The 22033-nt window shown below is 50.8% G+C and overlaps 8 non-coding genes and 8 pseudogenes across 8 annotated transcripts; all 16 read left to right on the top strand.

Moving 5' to 3' along the window:
* Window positions 1-183: 183 nt before the first annotated feature.
* On the top strand, window positions 184-310 carry LOC142260329 (U2 spliceosomal RNA; annotated as a pseudogene).
* A 726-nt stretch (window positions 311-1036) lies between these two features.
* On the top strand, window positions 1037-1232 carry LOC142260289 (U2 spliceosomal RNA). The gene has a single exon (XR_012728598.1). It is a non-coding gene; the product is annotated as a U2 spliceosomal RNA (small nuclear RNA).
* Window positions 1233-2349: 1117 nt separating this feature from the next.
* Window positions 2350-2476, top strand: LOC142260325 (U2 spliceosomal RNA; annotated as a pseudogene).
* Window positions 2477-3202: 726 nt separating this feature from the next.
* Window positions 3203-3398, top strand: LOC142260288 (U2 spliceosomal RNA). Its single transcript, XR_012728597.1, has one exon. It is a non-coding gene; the product is annotated as a U2 spliceosomal RNA (small nuclear RNA).
* Window positions 3399-4515: 1117 nt separating this feature from the next.
* On the top strand, window positions 4516-4642 carry LOC142260327 (U2 spliceosomal RNA; annotated as a pseudogene).
* A 699-nt stretch (window positions 4643-5341) lies between these two features.
* Window positions 5342-5537, top strand: LOC142260304 (U2 spliceosomal RNA). Its single transcript, XR_012728611.1, has one exon. It is a non-coding gene; the product is annotated as a U2 spliceosomal RNA (small nuclear RNA).
* Window positions 5538-6654: 1117 nt separating this feature from the next.
* On the top strand, window positions 6655-6845 carry LOC142260124 (U2 spliceosomal RNA). The gene has a single exon (XR_012728450.1). It is a non-coding gene; the product is annotated as a U2 spliceosomal RNA (small nuclear RNA).
* A 1117-nt stretch (window positions 6846-7962) lies between these two features.
* Window positions 7963-8089, top strand: LOC142260324 (U2 spliceosomal RNA; annotated as a pseudogene).
* A 688-nt stretch (window positions 8090-8777) lies between these two features.
* LOC142260278 (U2 spliceosomal RNA) lies at window positions 8778-8970 on the top strand. The gene has a single exon (XR_012728588.1). It is a non-coding gene; the product is annotated as a U2 spliceosomal RNA (small nuclear RNA).
* Window positions 8971-10087: 1117 nt separating this feature from the next.
* LOC142260330 (U2 spliceosomal RNA) lies at window positions 10088-10214 on the top strand (annotated as a pseudogene).
* Window positions 10215-10912: 698 nt separating this feature from the next.
* LOC142260303 (U2 spliceosomal RNA) lies at window positions 10913-11108 on the top strand. Its single transcript, XR_012728610.1, has one exon. It is a non-coding gene; the product is annotated as a U2 spliceosomal RNA (small nuclear RNA).
* Window positions 11109-12225: 1117 nt separating this feature from the next.
* LOC142260326 (U2 spliceosomal RNA) lies at window positions 12226-12352 on the top strand (annotated as a pseudogene).
* A 699-nt stretch (window positions 12353-13051) lies between these two features.
* Window positions 13052-13247, top strand: LOC142260302 (U2 spliceosomal RNA). Its single transcript, XR_012728609.1, has one exon. It is a non-coding gene; the product is annotated as a U2 spliceosomal RNA (small nuclear RNA).
* A 1117-nt stretch (window positions 13248-14364) lies between these two features.
* Window positions 14365-14454, top strand: LOC142260321 (U2 spliceosomal RNA; annotated as a pseudogene).
* A 5443-nt stretch (window positions 14455-19897) lies between these two features.
* On the top strand, window positions 19898-20102 carry LOC142260293 (U2 spliceosomal RNA; annotated as a pseudogene).
* A 1117-nt stretch (window positions 20103-21219) lies between these two features.
* On the top strand, window positions 21220-21410 carry LOC142260123 (U2 spliceosomal RNA). Its single transcript, XR_012728449.1, has one exon. It is a non-coding gene; the product is annotated as a U2 spliceosomal RNA (small nuclear RNA).
* Window positions 21411-22033: the final 623 nt, after the last annotated feature.

Raw genomic sequence — 22033 nt, 5'->3', positions numbered from 1 at the left:
GGGCGGCGGCTGCAAAACGCACCATTCTTCTTGTTTTTGCTCTGCAAAGCAGCCTTTTCAAGGGTTGGCTTGGGTGACAAAATGTCTTGTGTAGGCGTGGGTTTGTCTCCCTCTCGCTCTCTCTCCCTAAGATGTGTCCGGCATAGGCCAGGGTGCCACTCGAGGCCCAAACCAATTCTGGTTATCGCTTCTCGGCCTTTTGGCTAAGATCAAGTGTAGTATCTGTGAGGCTCGGCAGATGCAATGCACACTGGAAGGTTGCGCTTGCTAGTACTCTGGATGTATAGTATATTCATCTAGAGGAAAACATGGCCCTACCAGGATCGAGGCTATTAGACTGAGTAAGTGTGGGGGCTATGGTGCAATGTGCCCCAGGACTGACGACCCTGGAGTGAGTCTGAGCTTGCTGGCTTGGGACCCCGGCGAGCCTTGGGCTCTGTAGCACACCGTACCTTGCCCTTTCATACTTTCTGAGCATATTGCTCTATCCCGGCCTTCTGGCTAGGAAGGGAAATTTTTATAATCATGGTCGGAGGTCCGTTCAGCTTTGGGCTGAGAAACCAACACCCGGTTGGAGGTCCGGGTCAGCTTCGGCTGAGAAACCAACACCCGGTTTGAGGTCCGGGTCAGCTTCGGCTGAGAAACCAACACCCGGTTGGAGGTCCGGGTCAGCTTCGGCTGAGAAACCAACACCCGGTTGGAGGTCCGGGTCAGCTTCGGCTGAGAAACCAACACCCGGTTGGAGGTCTGGTTAGCCTTGGGCTGAGAAACTAACACCGGTTGACGGTCCGGGCAGTTTCGGCTGCGAAACCAACAACTAGTAGCTCTCTACTCCACTTGGGTAAGATGCCTGGGTGGACGCTGGGAGCAACGACAAGGCTCAACCAGGCTTCGGCTTGGGGGAGCACCGAAGATCCCTGACCCTTGCTGTGGCCTTCTGGCTCGGAGGAACGGGGTTGATTTTTGGGGACCCTCTCCTCACGGAAGGGTCCACACGAATCCTAGCCTTTGCACTGTTTTTGGTGTGACTTCGTTCATGCATTTTTTGCGGTGCTTTGGAAAGCTTCATTAAATCAAAATCTGTTCTTATCAGTTTAATATCTGATACGTCCCCTATCTGGGGACCATATATTAAATGGATTTTTAGAACAGGGAGATGGAAAAAGAGCTTGCTCTGTCCACTCCACGCATTGACCTGGTATTGCAGTACCTCCAGGAACGGTGCACCCCTTCTTAACCCAGTTTCCAAAAGCAGAACTCGATTCACCTGATTCATATTAGCCCGATTAGCGAATTGAAATGAATTTTTATCTAACACACTTTTTACTTGCTTTATTCATCCAAATAGCAAACTCATCACCACTCAACTTCACCAACTCTGCTATGTCCCGTGCAGTATCTTGTTGTCAGTCTAATCTAGATCATGTGTAATTGAATGGAATAGATCCCTTTTGGACAAAGTGGAGTCAGATGCTGCAGTGACCACAGGTGTGAGAGGATCTACAATTGGCATCTGGTGTTATCTCTCTGCTTCCACTCCAAATAAAGTTACCTGTTGTTACCTGAACGTCAAATACTAAGAATGGGCGGCCTATGAAAGAATTAGTACTTTCATTAAGTATACTAAACCGGCTAATTGGGAATAGACAAACTGTAAAAAGCCCTCTGAAAAAGCCCCTCTCTAACCTTTGTTAGTAAGCTTTTCTGTAGCCTGCCTGTTGATGTATTTTCGGTTTGAACAGTGCACAACATGAAGAGACGGAACACTGGCGGCTTGTCACAATGCCCCCCGATGACATCACAATAGCGCTGCTGCCTAGAAAACAAGCTGCGCAGAAGAAGTTGTTCTTTGGGTGGGAGGGTGGGCTAGTGGAAGGAGGGGGCAATCTCTTTTTTTCCCGGGTGGTAGGGGGATGACAGGAGAAGGGAAGCGGGTGGTGAGAAAGGTACAGAGGGCAGGGTTTGGGGGCTGGGAAGGAAAGGGAAAAGATTAGGGTTTGGGGATGATGAAAGGGCTTTCTACGGGTAAGGATGGCAAAGGGTGGCAGTGACGGAAAGTCAGGCAACCTGTCCTGTCCGTCTTTTTGTATCGTGAATTGGAAAGACTGCAAGGGGGAGGGGAGTTGCTTGCGCCCTAAAGGAGGAGTTATTCAGATTCATTGCAGTGGGCGGCGGCTGCAAAACGCACCATTCTTCTTGTTTTTGCTCTGCAAAGCAGCCTTTTCAAGGGTTGGCTTGGGTGACAAAATGTCTTGTGTAGGCGTGGGTTTGTCTCCCTCTCGCTCTCTCTCCCTAAGATGTGTCCGGCATAGGCCAGGGTGCCACTCGAGGCCCAAACCAATTCTGGTTATCGCTTCTCGGCCTTTTGGCTAAGATCAAGTGTAGTATCTGTGAGGCTCGGCAGATGCAATGCACACTGGAAGGTTGCGCTTGCTAGTACTCTTGATGTATAGTATATTCATCTAGAGGAAAACATGGCCCTACCAGGATCGAGGCTATTAGACTGAGTAAGTGTGGGGGCTATGGTGCAATGTGCCCCAGGACTGACGACCCTGGAGTGAGTCTGAGCTTGCTGGCTTGGGACCCCGGCGAGCCTTGGGCTCTGTAGCACACCGTACCTTGCCCTTTCATACTTTCTGAGCATATTGCTCTATCCCGGCCTTCTGGCTAGGAAGGGAAATTTTTATAATCATGGTCGGAGGTCCGTTCAGCTTTGGGCTGAGAAACCAACACCCGGTTGGAGGTCCGGGTCAGCTTCGGCTGAGAAACCAACACCCGGTTTGAGGTCCGGGTCAGCTTCGGCTGAGAAACCAACACCCGGTTGGAGGTCCGGGTCAGCTTCGGCTGAGAAACCAACACCCGGTTGGAGGTCCGGGTCAGCTTCGGCTGAGAAACCAACACCCGGTTGGAGGTCCGGTTAGCCTTGGGCTGAGAAACTAACACCGGTTGACGGTCCGGGCAGTTTCGGCTGCGAAACCAACAACTAGTAGCTCTCTACTCCACTTGGGTAAGATGCCTGGGTGGACGCTGGGAGCAACGACAAGGCTCAACCAGGCTTCGGCTTGGGGGAGCACCGAAGATCCCTGACCCTTGCTGTGGCCTTCTGGCTCGGAGGAACGGGGTTGATTTTTGGGGACCCTCTCCTCACGGAAGGGTCCACACGAATCCTAGCCTTTGCACTGTTTTTGGTGTGACTTCGTTCATGCATTTTTTGCGGTGCTTTGGAAAGCTTCATTAAATCAAAATCTGTTCTTATCAGTTTAATATCTGATACGTCCCCTATCTGGGGACCATATATTAAATGGATTTTTAGAACAGGGAGATGGAAAAAGAGCTTGCTCTGTCCACTCCACGCATTGACCTGGTATTGCAGTACCTCCAGGAACGGTGCACCCCTTCTTAACCCAGTTTCCAAAAGCAGAACTCGATTCACCTGATTCATATTAGCCCGATTAGCGAATTGAAATGAATTTTTATCTAACACACTTTTTACTTGCTTTATTCATCCAAATAGCAAACTCATCACCACTCAACTTCACCAACTCTGCTATGTCCCGTGCAGTATCTTGTTGTCAGTCTAATCTAGATCATGTGTAATTGAATGGAATAGATCCCTTTTGGACAAAGTGGAGTCAGATGCTGCAGTGACCACAGGTGTGAGAGGATCTACAATTGGCATCTGGTGTTATCTCTCTGCTTCCACTCCAAATAAAGTTACCTGTTGTTACCTGAACGTCAAATACTAAGAATGGGCGGCCTATGAAAGAATTAGTACTTTCATTAAGTATACTAAACCGGCTAATTGGGAATAGACAAACTGTAAAAAGCCCTCTGAGAAAGCCCCTCTCTAACCTTTGTTAGTAAGCTTTTCTGTAGCCTGCCTGTTGATGTATTTTCGGTTTGAACAGTGCACAACATGAAGAGACGGAACACTGGCGGCTTGTCACAATGCCCCCCGATGACATCACAATAGCGCTGCTGCCTAGAAAACAAGCTGCGCAGAAGAAGTTGTTCTTTGGGTGGGAGGGTGGGCTAGTGGAAGGAGGGGGCAATCTCTTTTTTTCCCGGGTGGTAGGGGGATGACAGGAGAAGGGAAGCGGGTGGTGAGAAAGGTACAGAGGGCAGGGTTTGGGGGCTGGGAAGGAAAGGGAAAAGATTAGGGTTTGGGGATGATGAAAGGGCTTTCTACGGGTAAGGATGGCAAAGGGTGGCAGTGACGGAAAGTCAGGCAACCTGTCCTGTCCGTCTTTTTGTATCGTGAATTGGAAAGACTGCAAGGGGGAGGGGAGTTGCTTGCGCCCTAAAGGAGGAGTTATTCAGATTCATTGCAGTGGGCGGCGGCTGCAAAACGCACCATTCTTCTTGTTTTTGCTCTGCAAAGCAGCCTTTTCAAGGGTTGGCTTGGGTGACAAAATGTCTTGTGTAGGCGTGGGTTTGTCTCCCTCTCGCTCTCTCTCCCTAAGATGTGTCCGGCATAGGCCAGGGTGCCACTCGAGGCCCAAACCAATTCTGGTTATCGCTTCTCGGCCTTTTGGCTAAGATCAAGTGTAGTATCTGTGAGGCTCGGCAGATGCAATGCACACTGGAAGGTTGCGCTTGCTAGTACTCTGGATGTATAGTATATTCATCTAGAGGAAAACATGGCCCTACCAGGATCGAGGCTATTAGACTGAGTAAGTGTGGGGGCTATGGTGCAATGTGCCCCAGGACTGACGACCCTGGAGTGAGTCTGAGCTTGCTGGCTTGGGACCCCGGCGAGCCTTGGGCTCTGTAGCACACCGTACCTTGCCCTTTCATACTTTCTGGCTAGGAAGGGAAATTTTTATAATCATGGTCGGAGGTCCGTTCAGCTTTGGGCTGAGAAACCAACACCCGGTTGGAGGTCCGGGTCAGCTTCGGCTGAGAAACCAACACCCGGTTTGAGGTCCGGGTCAGCTTCGGCTGAGAAACCAACACCCGGTTGGAGGTCCGGGTCAGCTTCGGCTGAGAAACCAACACCCGGTTGGAGGTCCGGGTCAGCTTCGGCTGAGAAACCAACACCCGGTTGGAGGTCCGGTTAGCCTTGGGCTGAGAAACTAACACCGGTTGACGGTCCGGGCAGTTTCGGCTGCGAAACCAACAACTAGTAGCTCTCTACTCCACTTGGGTAAGATGCCTGGGTGGACGCTGGGAGCAACGACAAGGCTCAACCAGGCTTCGGCTTGGGGGAGCACCGAAGATCCCTGACCCTTGCTGTGGCCTTCTGGCTCGGAGGAACGGGGTTGATTTTTGGGGACCCTCTCCTCACGGAAGGGTCCACACGAATCCTAGCCTTTGCACTGTTTTTGGTGTGACTTCGTTCATGCATTTTTTGCGGTGCTTTGGAAAGCTTCATTAAATCAAAATCTGTTCTTATCAGTTTAATATCTGATACGTCCCCTATCTGGGGACCATATATTAAATGGATTTTTAGAACAGGGAGATGGAAAAAGAGCTTGCTCTGTCCACTCCACGCATTGACCTGGTATTGCAGTACCTACAGGAACGGTGCACCCCTTCTTAACCCAGTTTCCAAAAGCAGAACTCGATTCACCTGATTCATATTAGCCCGATTAGCGAATTGAAATGAATTTTTATCTAACACACTTTTTACTTGCTTTATTCATCCAAATAGCAAACTCATCACCACTCAACTTCACCAACTCTGCTATGTCCCGTGCAGTATCTTGTTGTCAGTCTAATCTAGATCATGTGTAATTGAATGGAATAGATCCCTTTTGGACAAAGTGGAGTCAGATGCTGCAGTGACCACAGGTGTGAGAGGATCTACAATTGGCATCTGGTGTTATCTCTCTGCTTCCACTCCAAATAAAGTTACCTGTTGTTACCTGAACGTCAAATACTAAGAATGGGCGGCCTATGAAAGAATTAGTACTTTCATTAAGTATACTAAACCGGCTAATTGGGAATAGACAAACTGTAAAAAGCCCTCTGAGAAAGCCCCTCTCTAACCTTTGTTAGCAAGCTTTTCTGTAGCCTGCCTGTTGATGTATTTTCGGTTTGAACAGTGCACAACATGAAGAGACGGAACACTGGCGGCTTGTCACAATGCCCCCCGATGACATCACAATAGCGCTGCTGCCTAGAAAACAAGCTGCGCAGAAGAAGTTGTTCTTTGGGTGGGAGGGTGGGCTAGTGGAAGGAGGGGGCAATCTCTTTTTTTCCCGGGTGGTAGGGGGATGACAGGAGAAGGGAAGCGGGTGGTGAGAAAGGTACAGAGGGCAGGGTTTGGGGGCTGGGAAGGAAAGGGAAAAGATTAGGGTTTGGGGATGATGAAAGGGCTTTCTACGGGTAAGGATGGCAAAGGGTGGCAGTGACGGAAAGTCAGGCAACCTGTCCTGTCCGTCTTTTTGTATCGTGAATTGGAAAGACTGCAAGGGGGAGGGGAGTTGCTTGCGCCCTAAAGGAGGAGTTATTCAGATTCATTGCAGTGGGCGGCGGCTGCAAAACGCACCATTCTTCTTGTTTTTGCTCTGCAAAGCAGCCTTTTCAAGGGTTGGCTTGGGTGACAAAATGTCTTGTGTAGGCGTGGGTTTGTCTCCCTCTCGCTCTCTCTCCCTAAGATGTGTCCGGCATAGGCCAGGGTGCCACTCGAGGCCCAAACCAATTCTGGTTATCGCTTCTCGGCCTTTTGGCTAAGATCAAGTGTAGTATCTGTTCTTATCAGTTTAATATCTGATACGTCCCCTATCTGGGGACCATATATTAAATGGATTTTTAGAACAGGGAGATGGAAAAAGAGCTTGCTCTGTCCACTCCACGCATTGACCTGGTATTGCAGTACCTCCAGGAACGGTGCACCCCTTCTTAACCCAGTTTCCAAAAGCAGAACTCGATTCACCTGATTCATATTAGCCCGATTAGCGAATTGAAATGAATTTTTATCTAACACACTTTTTACTTGCTTTATTCATCCAAATAGCAAACTCATCACCACTCAACTTCACCAACTCTGCTATGTCCCGTGCAGTATCTTGTTGTCAGTCTAATCTAGATCATGTGTAATTGAATGGAATAGATCCCTTTTGGACAAAGTGGAGTCAGATGCTGCAGTGACCACAGGTGTGAGAGGATCTACAATTGGCATCTGGTGTTATCTCTCTGCTTCCACTCCAAATAAAGTTACCTGTTGTTACCTGAACGTCAAATACTAAGAATGGGCGGCCTATGAAAGAATTAGTACTTTCATTAAGTATACTAAACCGGCTAATTGGGAATAGACAAACTGTAAAAAGCCCTCTGAGAAAGCCCCTCTCTAACCTTTGTTAGTAAGCTTTTCTGTAGTCTGCCTGTTGATGTATTTTCGGTTTGAACAGTGCACAACATGAAGAGACGGAACACTGGCGGCTTGTCACAATGCCCCCCGATGACATCACAATAGCGCTGCTGCCTAGAAAACAAGCTGCGCAGAAGAAGTTGTTCTTTGGGTGGGAGGGTGGGCTAGTGGAAGGAGGGGGCAATCTCTTTTTTTCCCGGGTGGTAGGGGGATGACAGGAGAAGGGAAGCGGGTGGTGAGAAAGGTACAGAGGGCAGGGTTTGGGGGCTGGGAAGGAAAGGGAAAAGATTAGGGTTTGGGGATGATGAAAGGGCTTTCTACGGGTAAGGATGGCAAAGGGTGGCAGTGACGGAAAGTCAGGCAACCTGTCCTGTCCGTCTTTTTGTATCGTGAATTGGAAAGACTGCAAGGGGGAGGGGAGTTGCTTGCGCCCTAAAGGAGGAGTTATTCAGATTCATTGCAGTGGGCGGCGGCTGCAAAACGCACCATTCTTCTTGTTTTTGCTCTGCAAAGCAGCCTTTTCAAGGGTTGGCTTGGGTGACAAAATGTCTTGTGTAGGCGTGGGTTTGTCTCCCTCTCGCTCTCTCTCCCTAAGATGTGTCCGGCATAGGCCAGGGTGCCACTCGAGGCCCAAACCAATTCTGGTTATCGCTTCTCGGCCTTTTGGCTAAGATCAAGTGTAGTATCTGTGAGGCTCGGCAGATGCAATGCACACTGGAAGGTTGCGCTTGCTAGTACTCTTGATGTATAGTATATTCATCTAGAGGAAAACATGGCCCTACCAGGATCGAGGCTATTAGACTGAGTAAGTGTGGGGGCTATGGTGCAATGTGCCCCAGGACTGACGACCCTGGAGTGAGTCTGAGCTTGCTGGCTTGGGACCCCGGCGAGCCTTGGGCTCTGTAGCACACCGTACCTTGCCCTTTCATACTTTCTGAGCATATTGCTCTATCCCGGCCTTCTGGCTAGGAAGGGAAATTTTTATAATCATGGTCGGAGGTCCGTTCAGCTTTGGGCTGAGAAACCAACACCCGGTTGGAGGTCCGGGTCAGCTTCGGCTGAGAAACCAACACCCGGTTGGAGGTCTGGGTCAGCTTCGGCTGAGAAACCAACACCCGGTTGGAGGTCCGGGTCAGCTTCGGCTGAGAAACCAACACCCGGTTGGAGGTCCGGTTAGCCTTGGGCTGAGAAACCAACACCGGTTGACGGTCCGGGCAGTTTCGGCTGCGAAACCAACAACTAGTAGCTCTCTACTCCACTTGGGTAAGATGCCTGGGTGGACGCTGGGAGCAACGACAAGGCTCAACCAGGCTTCGGCTTGGGGGAGCACCGAAGATCCCTGACCCTTGCTGTGGCCTTCTGGCTCGGAGGGACGGGGTTGATTTTTGGGGACCCTCTCCTCACGGAGGGGTCCACACGAATCCTAGCCTTTGCACTGTTTTTGGTGTGACTTCGGTCATGCATTTTTTGCGGTGCTTTGGAAAGCTTCATTAAATCAAAAATCTGTTCTTATCAGTTTAATATCTGATACGTCCCCTATCTGGGGACCATATATTAAATGGATTTTTAGAACAGGGAGATGGAAAAAGAGCTTGCTCTGTCCACTCCACGCATTGACCTGGTATTGCAGTACCTCCAGGAACGGTGCACCCCTTCTTAACCCAGTTTCCAAAAGCAGAACTCGATTCACCTGATTCATATTAGCCCGATTAGCGAATTGAAATGAATTTTTATCTAACACACTTTTTACTTGCTTTATTCATCCAAATAGCAAACTCATCACCACACAACTTCACCAACTCTGCTATGTCCCGTGCAGTATCTTGTTGTCAGTCTAATCTAGATCATGTGTAATTGAATGGAATAGATCCCTTTTGGACAAAGTGGAGTCAGATGCTGCAGTGACCACAGGTGTGAGAGGATCTACAATTGGCATCTGGTGTTATCTCTCTGCTTCCACTCCAAATAAAGTTACCTGTTGTTACCTGAACGTCAAATACTAAGAATGGGCGGCCTATGAAAGAATTAGTACTTTCATTAAGTATACTAAACCGGCTAATTGGGAATAGACAAACTGTAAAAAGCCCTCTGAGAAAGCCCCTCTCTAACCTTTGTTAGTAAGCTTTTCTGTAGCCTGCCTGTTGATGTATTTTCGGTTTGAACAGTGCACAACATGAAGAGACGGAACACTGGCGGCTTGTCACAATGCCCCCCGATGACATCACAATAGCGCTGCTGTCTAGAAAACAAGCTGCGCAGAAGAAGTTGTTCTTTGGGTGGGAGGGTGGGCTAGTGGAAGGAGGGGGCAATCTCTTTTTTTCCCGGGTGGTAGGGGGATGACAGGAGAAGGGAAGCGGGTGGTGAGAAAGGTACAGAGGGCAGGGTTTGGGGGCTGGGAAGGAAAGGGAAAAGATTAGGGTTTGGGGATGATGAAAGGGCTTTCTACGGGTAAGGATGGCAAAGGGTGGCAGTGACGGAAAGTCAGGCAACCTGTCCTGTCCGTCTTTTTGTATCGTGAATTGGAAAGACTGCAAGGGGGAGGGGAGTTGCTTGCGCCCTAAAGGAGGAGTTATTCAGATTCATTGCAGTGGGCGGCGGCTGCAAAACGCACCATTCTTCTTGTTTTTGCTCTGCAAAGCAGCCTTTTCAAGGGTTGGCTTGGGTGACAAAATGTCTTGTGTAGGCGTGGGTTTGTCTCCCTCTCGCTCTCTCTCCCTAAGATGTGTCCGGCATAGGCCAGGGTGCCACTCGAGGCCCAAACCAATTCTGGTTATCGCTTCTCGGCCTTTTGGCTAAGATCAAGTGTAGTATCTGTGAGGCTCGGCAGATGCAATGCACACTGGAAGGTTGCGCTTGCTAGTACTCTGGATGTATAGTATATTCATCTAGAGGAAAACATGGCCCTACCAGGATCGGGCTATTAGACTGAGTAAGTGTGGGGGCTATGGTGCAATGTGCCCCAGGACTGACGACCCTGGAGTGAGTCTGAGCTTGCTGGCTTGGGACCCCGGCGAGCCTTGGGCTCTGTAGCACACCGTACCTTGCCCTTTCATACTTTCTGGCTAGGAAGGGAAATTTTTATAATCATGGTCGGAGGTCCGTTCAGCTTTGGGCTGAGAAACCAACACCCGGTTGGAGGTCCGGGTCAGCTTCGGCTGAGAAACCAACACCCGGTTTGAGGTCCGGGTCAGCTTCGGCTGAGAAACCAACACCCGGTTGGAGGTCCGGGTCAGCTTCGGCTGAGAAACCAACACCCGGTTGGAGGTCCGGGTCAGCTTCGGCTGAGAAACCAACACCCGGTTGGAGGTCCGGTTAGCCTTGGGCTGAGAAACTAACACCGGTTGACGGTCCGGGCAGTTTCGGCTGCGAAACCAACAACTAGTAGCTCTCTACTCCACTTGGGTAAGATGCCTGGGTGGACGCTGGGAGCAACGACAAGGCTCAACCAGGCTTCGGCTTGGGGGAGCACCGAAGATCCCTGACCCTTGCTGTGGCCTTCTGGCTCGGAGGAACGGGGTTGATTTTTGGGGACCCTCTCCTCACGGAAGGGTCCACACGAATCCTAGCCTTTGCACTGTTTTTGGTGTGACTTCGTTCATGCATTTTTTGCGGTGCTTTGGAAAGCTTCATTAAATCAAAATCTGTTCTTATCAGTTTAATATCTGATACGTCCCCTATCTGGGGACCATATATTAAATGGATTTTTAGAACAGGGAGATGGAAAAAGAGCTTGCTCTGTCCACTCCACGCATTGACCTGGTATTGCAGTACCTACAGGAACGGTGCACCCCTTCTTAACCCAGTTTCCAAAAGCAGAACTCGATTCACCTGATTCATATTAGCCCGATTAGCGAATTGAAATGAATTTTTATCTAACACACTTTTTACTTGCTTTATTCATCCAAATAGCAAACTCATCACCACTCAACTTCACCAACTCTGCTATGTCCCGTGCAGTATCTTGTTGTCAGTCTAATCTAGATCATGTGTAATTGAATGGAATAGATCCCTTTTGGACAAAGTGGAGTCAGATGCTGCAGTGACCACAGGTGTGAGAGGATCTACAATTGGCATCTGGTGTTATCTCTCTGCTTCCACTCCAAATAAAGTTACCTGTTGTTACCTGAACGTCAAATACTAAGAATGGGCGGCCTATGAAAGAATTAGTACTTTCATTAAGTATACTAAACCGGCTAATTGGGAATAGACAAACTGTAAAAAGCCCTCTGAGAAAGCCCCTCTCTAACCTTTGTTAGTAAGCTTTTCTGTAGCCTGCCTGTTGATGTATTTTCGGTTTGAACAGTGCACAACATGAAGAGACGGAACACTGGCGGCTTGTCACAATGCCCCCCGATGACATCACAATAGCGCTGCTGCCTAGAAAACAAGCTGCGCAGAAGAAGTTGTTCTTTGGGTGGGAGGGTGGGCTAGTGGAAGGAGGGGGCAATCTCTTTTTTTCCCGGGTGGTAGGGGGATGACAGGAGAAGGGAAGCGGGTGGTGAGAAAGGTACAGAGGGCAGGGTTTGGGGGCTGGGAAGGAAAGGGAAAAGATTAGGGTTTGGGGATGATGAAAGGGCTTTCTACGGGTAAGGATGGCAAAGGGTGGCAGTGACGGAAAGTCAGGCAACCTGTCCTGTCCGTCTTTTTGTATCGTGAATTGGAAAGACTGCAAGGGGGAGGGGAGTTGCTTGCGCCCTAAAGGAGGAGTTATTCAGATTCATTGCAGTGGGCGGCGGCTGCAAAACGCACCATTCTTCTTGTTTTTGCTCTGCAAAGCAGCCTTTTCAAGGGTTGGCTTGGGTGACAAAATGTCTTGTGTAGGCGTGGGTTTGTCTCCCTCTCGCTCTCTCTCCCTAAGATGTGTCCGGCATAGGCCAGGGTGCCACTCGAGGCCCAAACCAATTCTGGTTATCGCTTCTCGGCCTTTTGGCTAAGATCAAGTGTAGTATCTGTGAGGCTCGGCAGATGCAATGCACACTGGAAGGTTGCGCTTGCTAGTACTCTGGATGTATAGTATATTCATCTAGAGGAAAACATGGCCCTACCAGGATCGAGGCTATTAGACTGAGTAAGTGTGGGGGCTATGGTGCAATGTGCCCCAGGACTGACGACCCTGGAGTGAGTCTGAGCTTGCTGGCTTGGGACCCCGGCGAGCCTTGGGCTCTGTAGCACACCGTACCTTGCCCTTTCATACTTTCTGGCTAGGAAGGGAAATTTTTATAATCATGGTCGGAGGTCCGTTCAGCTTTGGGCTGAGAAACCAACACCCGGTTGGAGGTCCGGGTCAGCTTCGGCTGAGAAACCAACACCCGGTTTGAGGTCCGGGTCAGCTTCGGCTGAGAAACCAACACCCGGTTGGAGGTCCGGGTCAGCTTCGGCTGAGAAACCAACACCCGGTTGGAGGTCCGGGTCAGCTTCGGCTGAGAAACCAACACCCGGTTGGAGGTCCGGTTAGCCTTGGGCTGAGAAACTAACACCGGTTGACGGTCCGGGCAGTTTCGGCTGCGAAACCAACAACTAGTAGCTCTCTACTCCACTTGGGTAAGATGCCTGGGTGGACGCTGGGAGCAACGACAAGGCTCAACCAGGCTTCGGCTTGGGGGAGCACCGAAGATCCCTGACCCTTGCTGTGGCCTTCTGGCTCGGAGGAACGGGGTTGATTTTTGGGGACCCTCTCCTCACGGAAGGGTCCACACGAATCCTAGCCTTTGCACTGTTTTTGGTGTGACTTCGTTCATGCATTTTTTGCGGTGCTTTGGAAAGCTTCATTAAATCAAAATCTGTTCTTATCAGTTTAATATCTGATACGTCCCCTATCTGGGGACCATATATTAAATGGATTTTTAGAACAGGGAGATGGAAAAAGAGCTTGCTCTGTCCACTCCACGCATTGACCTGGTATTGCAGTACCTACAGGAACGGTGCACCCCTTCTTAACCCAGTTTCCAAAAGCAGAACTCGATTCACCTGATTCATATTAGCCCGATTAGCGAATTGAAATGAATTTTTATCTAACACACTTTTTACTTGCTTTATTCATCCAAATAGCAAACTCATCACCACTCAACTTCACCAACTCTGCTATGTCCCGTGCAGTATCTTGTTGTCAGTCTAATCTAGATCATGTGTAATTGAATGGAATAGATCCCTTTTGGACAAAGTGGAGTCAGATGCTGCAGTGACCACAGGTGTGAGAGGATCTACAATTGGCATCTGGTGTTATCTCTCTGCTTCCACTCCAAATAAAGTTACCTGTTGTTACCTGAACGTCAAATACTAAGAATGGGCGGCCTATGAAAGAATTAGTACTTTCATTAAGTATACTAAACCGGCTAATTGGGAATAGACAAACTGTAAAAAGCCCTCTGAGAAAGCCCCTCTCTAACCTTTGTTAGCAAGCTTTTCTGTAGCCTGCCTGTTGATGTATTTTCGGTTTGAACAGTGCACAACATGAAGAGACGGAACACTGGCGGCTTGTCACAATGCCCCCCGATGACATCACAATAGCGCTGCTGCCTAGAAAACAAGCTGCGCAGAAGAAGTTGTTCTTTGGGTGGGAGGGTGGGCTAGTGGAAGGAGGGGGCAATCTCTTTTTTTCCCGGGTGGTAGGGGGATGACAGGAGAAGGGAAGCGGGTGGTGAGAAAGGTACAGAGGGCAGGGTTTGGGGGCTGGGAAGGAAAGGGAAAAGATTAGGGTTTGGGGATGATGAAAGGGCTTTCTACGGGTAAGGATGGCAAAGGGTGGCAGTGACGGAAAGTCAGGCAACCTGTCCTGTCCGTCTTTTTGTATCGTGAATTGGAAAGACTGCAAGGGGGAGGGGAGTTGCTTGCGCCCTAAAGGAGGAGTTATTCAGATTCATTGCAGTGGGCGGCGGCTGCAAAACGCACCATTCTTCTTGTTTTTGCTCTGCAAAGCAGCCTTTTCAAGGGTTGGCTTGGGTGACAAAATGTCTTGTGTAGGCGTGGGTTTGTCTCCCTCTCGCTCTCTCTCCCTAAGATGTGTCCGGCATAGGCCAGGGTGCCACTCGAGGCCCAAACCAATTCTGGTTATCGCTTCTCGGCCTTTTGGCTAAGATCAAGTGTAGTATCTGTTCTTATCAGAACAAACTGAGCTAGCTACACTTGACGAGATACGATCAGGGAGACGAGCTCCGAAGCCCAGCCGAGACCGGAAGAGGGAGATCGGACGGAAGAAGAGCTTGGCAGAAAGAAGCAAGAAGACGAAGCCTCGGAGAAGACTTGGGGAGACCAGAGGAACTTCGAGGAGGAACACAGCGGGAGAAGACACCCGGAGAAGAATCCAAGATCCAGCTCCGGGAACTCAAGCAGGAACCAGCCATGGCAAGCAAGCCAGAGAAGGCAGCCAAGAAGGCTCAGGACCCAGGGACCTCCAGGAAGGCTCATCCAGAGGCTTCTTCGGCCCAAGAGGCCCCTACCTCCGACGCCAGCCAGCCGGAGGGAGCCCGGACGCTGCCTGAAAAGGCTCCAACCCTGGAGCCTTGGATGCGGCAGACGGTCGCCCTGAAGCTAAAGGCGGTGGATGGTAGGTTGCCGGACATGTCCAGCGACGTGTTCTGCAAGAAGATGATTCTGGATCAGGGCTTCTCCAGGGCGGAAACCCTGAGTGTCCAGACCTTCATGACTGGCATTTTTCTGGTAACCTTTGCCACGGTGAATGCCTGCAGGAGATACTGGGAGGCGATGAACGCAGCGATGCCGGACTCCCCTTTTCATTCTTTTTTAGGATCCTGTCCTATACAGAGGGATGAAAAGAGGATCACGGTCTCCATGCGGAACCCGCACACCCCAGGAAGAGACATCTCCACGTTCCTGGGACGTCTCTGCACAGTGGTGAGGGAGCCATCCCACATCCTTAACGGCAACGGATTCTGGACGGGTAAGTGGTCAGTAACCGTTCGACTCTACAGGGAACCAGCATCCGAGGATGGTCTCCAGCACCTGCCCCCGACATTCTCTCTGGGAAACTCCTTTGGTCTCATCTACTACCCGGACATGCCACACAACTGCAGGAAATGTGGCGGGAAAGGGCATTCGATGAAGACCTGCAAGGAGGACGCCTGCAGGGTTTGCCGGGTGACGGGACACAGCTCCAAGGACTGCCCAAAGAAGAAGACTTGCAACCTATGTGGACAGGTGGACCACCTTTACAAGGACTGCCCACAGCGGGAGAAATCCTGGGCAAGGGTTGCCGCGGCGACCCAGTATCGGGTAGTCACAGCTTCGTCGACCAAGGCAGCTACGACCAAGGCCACAGAGGCCAAGGACAAGGCGGCCAAGAACCCGGCGACCGTGGCTCCAGCCGATGCCCCAGCAGCCACGGAGTCCAGGAAAAAGAAGGGTAAGAAAACTGTTGCCCCCTCCCTGGTCCCCCCCCCTGTCACCCCTGTCCAAACCCCTCCCCCCCCGGCCAACCCTACTGAGGATTCCACTACCTCCACCTCATTCCCCTACTCCTCAGTTGGTCTCCTCACCCCCCCCCCAAAGCCCACTCTCCCTCCCCAGACCATGAGAGCAGAGGGCCTCAGCACTCTTGCACTTTTCACCGAGGAGGATTTTCCAGCTCTTGTCTCCTCAGGTACAGGCCAAAGGAAAAGGAAGGTGGAAGATAGTCCTGTCGCAGAACCTTCCAAGCTGTTCATTGTGGACCTCAATCCACCCCAGGAAGAGGAGGATGGCCTCCTCCCAGAACCGGACGTGTTGGAGCAGATGGTGGAGTCCCTTGTGGCCGAAGAAGAAATGGAGGAGTCGGAAGCCACTGAGGCACCATCCCTGCTCGATCAGCTAGAAGAAGAGGGTCTGCTGGAGATACCCTTACCAGCAGGTGCCAAAGAGGAAGAACCGCCCGACCGGAGTGGTAACTAAGGCACACCGCCTGCTCTAACTTTCTCTTTCCTCCAATGACTGCTAACATTAACATCTTTTCCATTAATGTTAGGAGCATCAGAGACAAGTTCCGACGTCAGACAATTTTTGCGTTCCTTAACACTCAGTCTAGTGATGTATTTTTCCTGCAGGAATGCTCCCTTCCCTCCTCTAGGTCCTTCAACCATCTGGCCAGGGAGTGGACCCATGGCCCATCCTACTGGTCTGGCGGGGGCGACTGTAGGTCCGCGGGGGTCGCCGTGCTGATCAGGGGAAGCGCCTTCACATTGGACTCTGTTCAGGAAATCGTCTGCGGCAGGTTACTGCTCGTGGATGGCACCTGGGCGGGAGAACCTGTCAGGTTCATCAATGTGTATGCTTCTCCTGTGAAGAGCGATCGACTGGAGCTCCTCCAAGCCCTGCGCCCTCAGCTCGCTACCGCCAGGACGGTAGTGATGGCCGGGGATTTCAACTGCCCGATTGAGGAGGATGGACGCAGTTCTGGAATGGCTGCCAAGTTGGACGTCACATCCAAACTGCTCATTGAGATGGTGACCGAAGCCTCTCTTGTGGACGTTGTTGGCTCCATCGGACACGGATCTGTGAACTATTCATGGTGCCGATCCGATGGCTCGCTGCGTTCCAGGATTGACTTTGTGTTTACCTCTCGGGCGGTTGGGCGGAGTGGGCACTCGATGGTCCCCTGCTTCTTCTCTGACCACAGAGCCATTCACTTTCAAGGTGTGCTGGGCCATGGCTTCCCCATTGGCCCGGGCTCCTGGAAGCTGAACTGCTCTCTGCTGGAAAAGGGTGAGATTCTGGAGGAGCTTAGAGCTGCCTACTCCACGTGGCGGGCCTACAAGGCGGGCTTCCAGTCTGTTTCTGACTGGTGGGAATACGTTAAACTCGAGTTCCGTTTCTTCTTTCAGGCAAAGAGTCAACAACAGGCGTGTCTGAAGAGGAGGGACTTCAGGAGACTCCAGCGTGAGCTGCGTTCCCTGCAGGACCTTCTTCGATGCGGCTGGGACGTGAGAGAGGAGCTGGAGGAGACTAAGAGGAGCCTGAAAAGGCACTTCGAGGAGGAGTCCGAGCGAATTGTCTTCCGTTCCAAAGTGGAGAACCTGGAGAAGGGTGAGAAATGTAACTCGTTCTTTTTCAGGAAACTCCACGCCGGTCACACGCCCATGAATGAACTACGAGACGAGAGTGGAAGCATGCGACGCGGGAAAGAGAATGTGATGAAGGTCGTCAGCGACTTCTACAGCGAACTCTACGCCCGCAAGACTACTGACCCCGAGGCCGCCGATAAGTTCCTGTCAGGTATCACTAACCATCTTGACCCTGCAGACGCGGCGGCCATGGACGTTCCTCTGACGGTGGACGAGCTGCTCTCGGCCGCCAAATCCTTTAGTTCTGGCAGGACACCGGGCAGTGACGGCCTCCCAGCAGAGCTCTATGTAGCGCTGGGAGACCTAATCTGTCCGGACCTGTTAGGGCTGTATGAGGAGATGGTGGTGGAGGGCAGAATGCCTCCATCTCTGAGGGAAGGAATGGTCACGATCCTGTACAAGCGTAAAGGAGAGAGGTGCGACCTGAAGAATTGGCGTCCCATCACCCTTCTGAATGTCGACTACAAGATCCTGGCCAAGACGATGGCAACGAGACTGAAGACGGTTATCGGACGGATCATCCACCCGGATCAGACCTGCGGCATCCCCGGATGTCGCATCGCAGACAGCCTGGCTCTCATGCGGGACACGGTCGAGTACATCAAAGCCCGCCGGGTGCACGCAGCCCTGATCTCGTTGGATCAGGAAAAGGCCTTCGACCGTGTTTCCCATGAGTTCCTGGGCAAAGCTCTGCACAGGTTAGGTTTGGGTAACATGTTTTGTTTGTATGTCCAACTAATGTATTTTGATATTCACAGCTCGGTGTTGGTAAACGGCTGGAAGACTGACCCCTTCCCGGTCCTCTCAGGGGTCAGACAAGGCTGTCCTCTGTCACCTCTTCTTTTTGTTTGTGTTATAGAACTCTTTGCAGAGGCTATCCGGCGGAATGGAGAGATCAGAGGGATCACCGCACCAGGACCAGAACGCTTCGAGGTCAAGTGCTCGCTCTACATGGACGACGTGACCGTCTTCTGCGCGGACCGGCGCTCAGTCGACACCCTCGTCCAGACCTGTGAGACCTTCGGACGGGCTTCGGGAGCCAAAGTCAACTGCGGGAAGTCGGAAGCCATGCTCTTCGGGGACTGGCAGCCGGCCTCTTCCGCCCCCTTCCCTTTCAGCATCCAGCCGGATTTCATCAAGGTTCTTGGAGTCTGGTTCGGGAAGGAAGGAGCAGCCCTCAAGTCCTGGGAGGAACGCTTGACCAAGATCACCCAACGGATCGGTCTGTGGAGCCTCAGACGCCTCACCTGTGAGGGCAAAGCACTGGTCCTGCGTAACGAGGTACTGCCCGTGCTGCAGTACACGGCCCAGGCCTGGCCCCCCCTTGCCACCGTGTGCAGGGCCATTACCAGGACGGTGTTTCGTTTTGTCTGGGGATCCAAGATGGACAGAGTAAAGCGGAGCATCATGTACAAGGATCCTCGCAAGGGTGGGAAGGGCGTACCCGATATCCCCACCCTCCTGCGATCCTCCTTCGTATGTGACTGCGTTCGCCGAACTCTGCGAGTCAAGAGAGGTTCCGCGGGTGGGTCTATGTCTCGCTTCTTCCTGCTCCCCCTTTGGAGACGGTTAGGCTGGGACAAGTGGGACAGCTCCTTCCCCTACAACTGGACGGCGCCATGGTTCTACGGAGACGTGGTTCGGTTTGTGAGGGAACACCAACTGGAGGGACTCAAGCCTGATTTGTGGAAGCCAAAGACTATCCACAAACTCATCAGAGCCAAGGACGAAATGGAGAACATTCCAGGACTTCATCACGACACACTGGAGACTGTTTGGACAAACGTGTCATCGGCTGGATTGACCAACGGGCACAAGGACTTGTCATGGATGGCGATACAGGGCGGACTGCCCGTCCGGTCATTCATGCATGCCCGGAACCTGTGCAAAACCCGGTACTGCCCAAGGTGCCCCTTCGTGGAGGAAACATCGCTGCATGCCTTTTGGGACTGCCGTTTCGCACAGCGCCTGTTGGTTGCCCTGGAGGATGACCTGAGGAACTCCGTCCCCAGAGGGAGCCTATCGTACCATTCCGTACTTTATGGACTCTTCCCTGGGACTCACACCGTTGGAGCCATCCAGGAGGCTTGGCGCCTTATGAACTGCTTTAAGGACGCTATTTGGGTCGCCAGGAACCGGCTCATCTTGAAGAGGGAGAGGATGTCTATCCAGGATTGCCGCAGGCTGATCCACAGCCTGCTCAGAGACTATTCCATCATGGACAGTCCGGACGACAGCGCCGAGGAGGAGGTTTAGACCTCTTCCATGCCCCCTCCCTCCTTTTCCCGTTATGTGCGTCTTTCAATAAAGCTTCGGGCCTGTGATTTCCCCACCCTATCCCCCTTTTCCCCTACCCCCATCCCCCAATCGCCGGTTCGTCGTTATTTATTGTCTAACTTTTTCTTTCAGCTTGAGTGTTATGGATAAGCATAGGAGTGTGATGTATAGTTTAGTGCGTCGTACTCTATGGCTATGTAAGAAGGATTGTATATTTCTGTGTGTACGGGGCTGCGGCACTGTACACGGTTTGTTACCTATTTGTGAGTAGTGCAGGATAATAAAGATGCTGTTAAATCAAAAAATCTGTTCTTATCAGTTTAATATCTGATACGTCCCCTATCTGGGGACCATATATTAAATGGATTTTTAGAACAGGGAGATGGAAAAAGAGCTTGCTCTGTCCACTCCACGCATTGACCTGGTATTGCAGTACCTCCAGGAACGGTGCACCCCTTCTTAACCCAGTTTCCAAAAGCAGAACTCGATTCACCTGATTCATATTAGCCCGATTAGCGAATTGAAATGAATTTTTATCTAACACACTTTTTACTTGCTTTATTCATCCAAATAGCAAACTCATCACCACTCAACTTCACCAACTCTGCTATGTCCCGTGCAGTATCTTGTTGTCAGTCTAATCTAGATCATGTGTAATTGAATGGAATAGATCCCTTTTGGACAAAGTGGAGTCAGATGCTGCAGTGACCACAGGTGTGAGAGGATCTACAATTGGCATCTGGTGTTATCTCTCTGCTTCCACTCCAAATAAAGTTACCTGTTGTTACCTGAACGTCAAATACTAAGAATGGGCGGCCTATGAAAGAATTAGTACTTTCATTAAGTATACTAAACCGGCTAATTGGGAATAGACAAACTGTAAAAAGCCCTCTGAGAAAGCCCCTCTCTAACCTTTGTTAGTAAGCTTTTCTGTAGCCTGCCTGTTGACGTATTTTCGGTTTGAACAGTGCACAACATGAAGAGACGGAACACTGGCGGCTTGTCACAATGCCCCCCGATGACATCACAATAGCGCTGCTGCCTAGAAAACAAGCTGCGCAGAAGAAGTTGTTCTTTGGGTGGGAGGGTGGGCTAGTGGAAGGAGGGGGCAATCTCTTTTTTTCCCGGGTGGTAGGGGGATGACAGGAGAAGGGAAGCGGGTGGTGAGAAAGGTACAGAGGGCAGGGTTTGGGGGCTGGGAAGGAAAGGGAAAAGATTAGGGTTTGGGGATGATGAAAGGGCTTTCTACGGGTAAGGATGGCAAAGGGTGGCAGTGACGGAAAGTCAGGCAACCTGTCCTGTCCGTCTTTTTGTATCGTGAATTGGAAAGACTGCAAGGGGGAGGGGAGTTGCTTGCGCCCTAAAGGAGGAGTTATTCAGATTCATTGCAGTGGGCGGCGGCTGCAAAACGCACCATTCTTCTTGTTTTTGCTCTGCAAAGCAGCCTTTTCAAGGGTTGGCTTGGGTGACAAAATGTCTTGTGTAGGCGTGGGTTTGTCTCCCTCTCGCTCTCTCTCCCTAAGATGTGTCCGGCATAGGCCAGGGTGCCACTCGAGGCCCAAACCAATTCTGGTTATCGCTTCTCGGCCTTTTGGCTAAGATCAAGTGTAGTATCTGTTCTTATCAGTTTAATATCTGATACGTCCCCTATCTGGGGACCATATATTAAATGGATTTTTAGAACAGGGAGATGGAAAAAGAGCTTGCTCTGTCCACTCCACGCATTGACCTGGTATTGCAGTACCTCCAGGAACGGTGCACCCCTTCTTAACCCAGTTTCCAAAAGCAGAACTCGATTCACCTGATTCATATTAGCCCGATTAGCGAATTGAAATGAATTTTTATCTAACACACTTTTTACTTGCTTTATTCATCCAAATAGCAAACTCATCACCACTCAACTTCACCAACTCTGCTATGTCCCGTGCAGTATCTTGTTGTCAGTCTAATCTAGATCATGTGTAATTGAATGGAATAGATCCCTTTTGGACAAAGTGGAGTCAGATGCTGCAGTGACCACAGGTGTGAGAGGATCTACAATTGGCATCTGGTGTTATCTCTCTGCTTCCACTCCAAATAAAGTTACCTGTTGTTACCTGAACGTCAAATACTAAGAATGGGCGGCCTATGAAAGAATTAGTACTTTCATTAAGTATACTAAACCGGCTAATTGGGAATAGACAAACTGTAAAAAGCCCTCTGAGAAAGCCCCTCTCTAACCTTTGTTAGTAAGCTTTTCTGTAGCCTGCCTGTTGATGTATTTTCGGTTTGAACAGTGCACAACATGAAGAGACGGAACACTGGCGGCTTGTCACAATGCCCCCCGATGACATCACAATAGCGCTGCTGCCTAGAAAACAAGCTGCGCAAAAGAAGTTGTTCTTTGGGT

Source organism: Anomaloglossus baeobatrachus (genome assembly GCF_048569485.1).
Source record: "Anomaloglossus baeobatrachus isolate aAnoBae1 chromosome 9 unlocalized genomic scaffold, aAnoBae1.hap1 SUPER_9_unloc_5, whole genome shotgun sequence".
Classification (NCBI taxonomy): Eukaryota; Metazoa; Chordata; class Amphibia; order Anura; family Aromobatidae; genus Anomaloglossus; species Anomaloglossus baeobatrachus.
The sequence above is the reverse complement of the archived record's forward strand: the minus strand, read 5'-3'. Positions and strand labels throughout refer to the sequence as shown.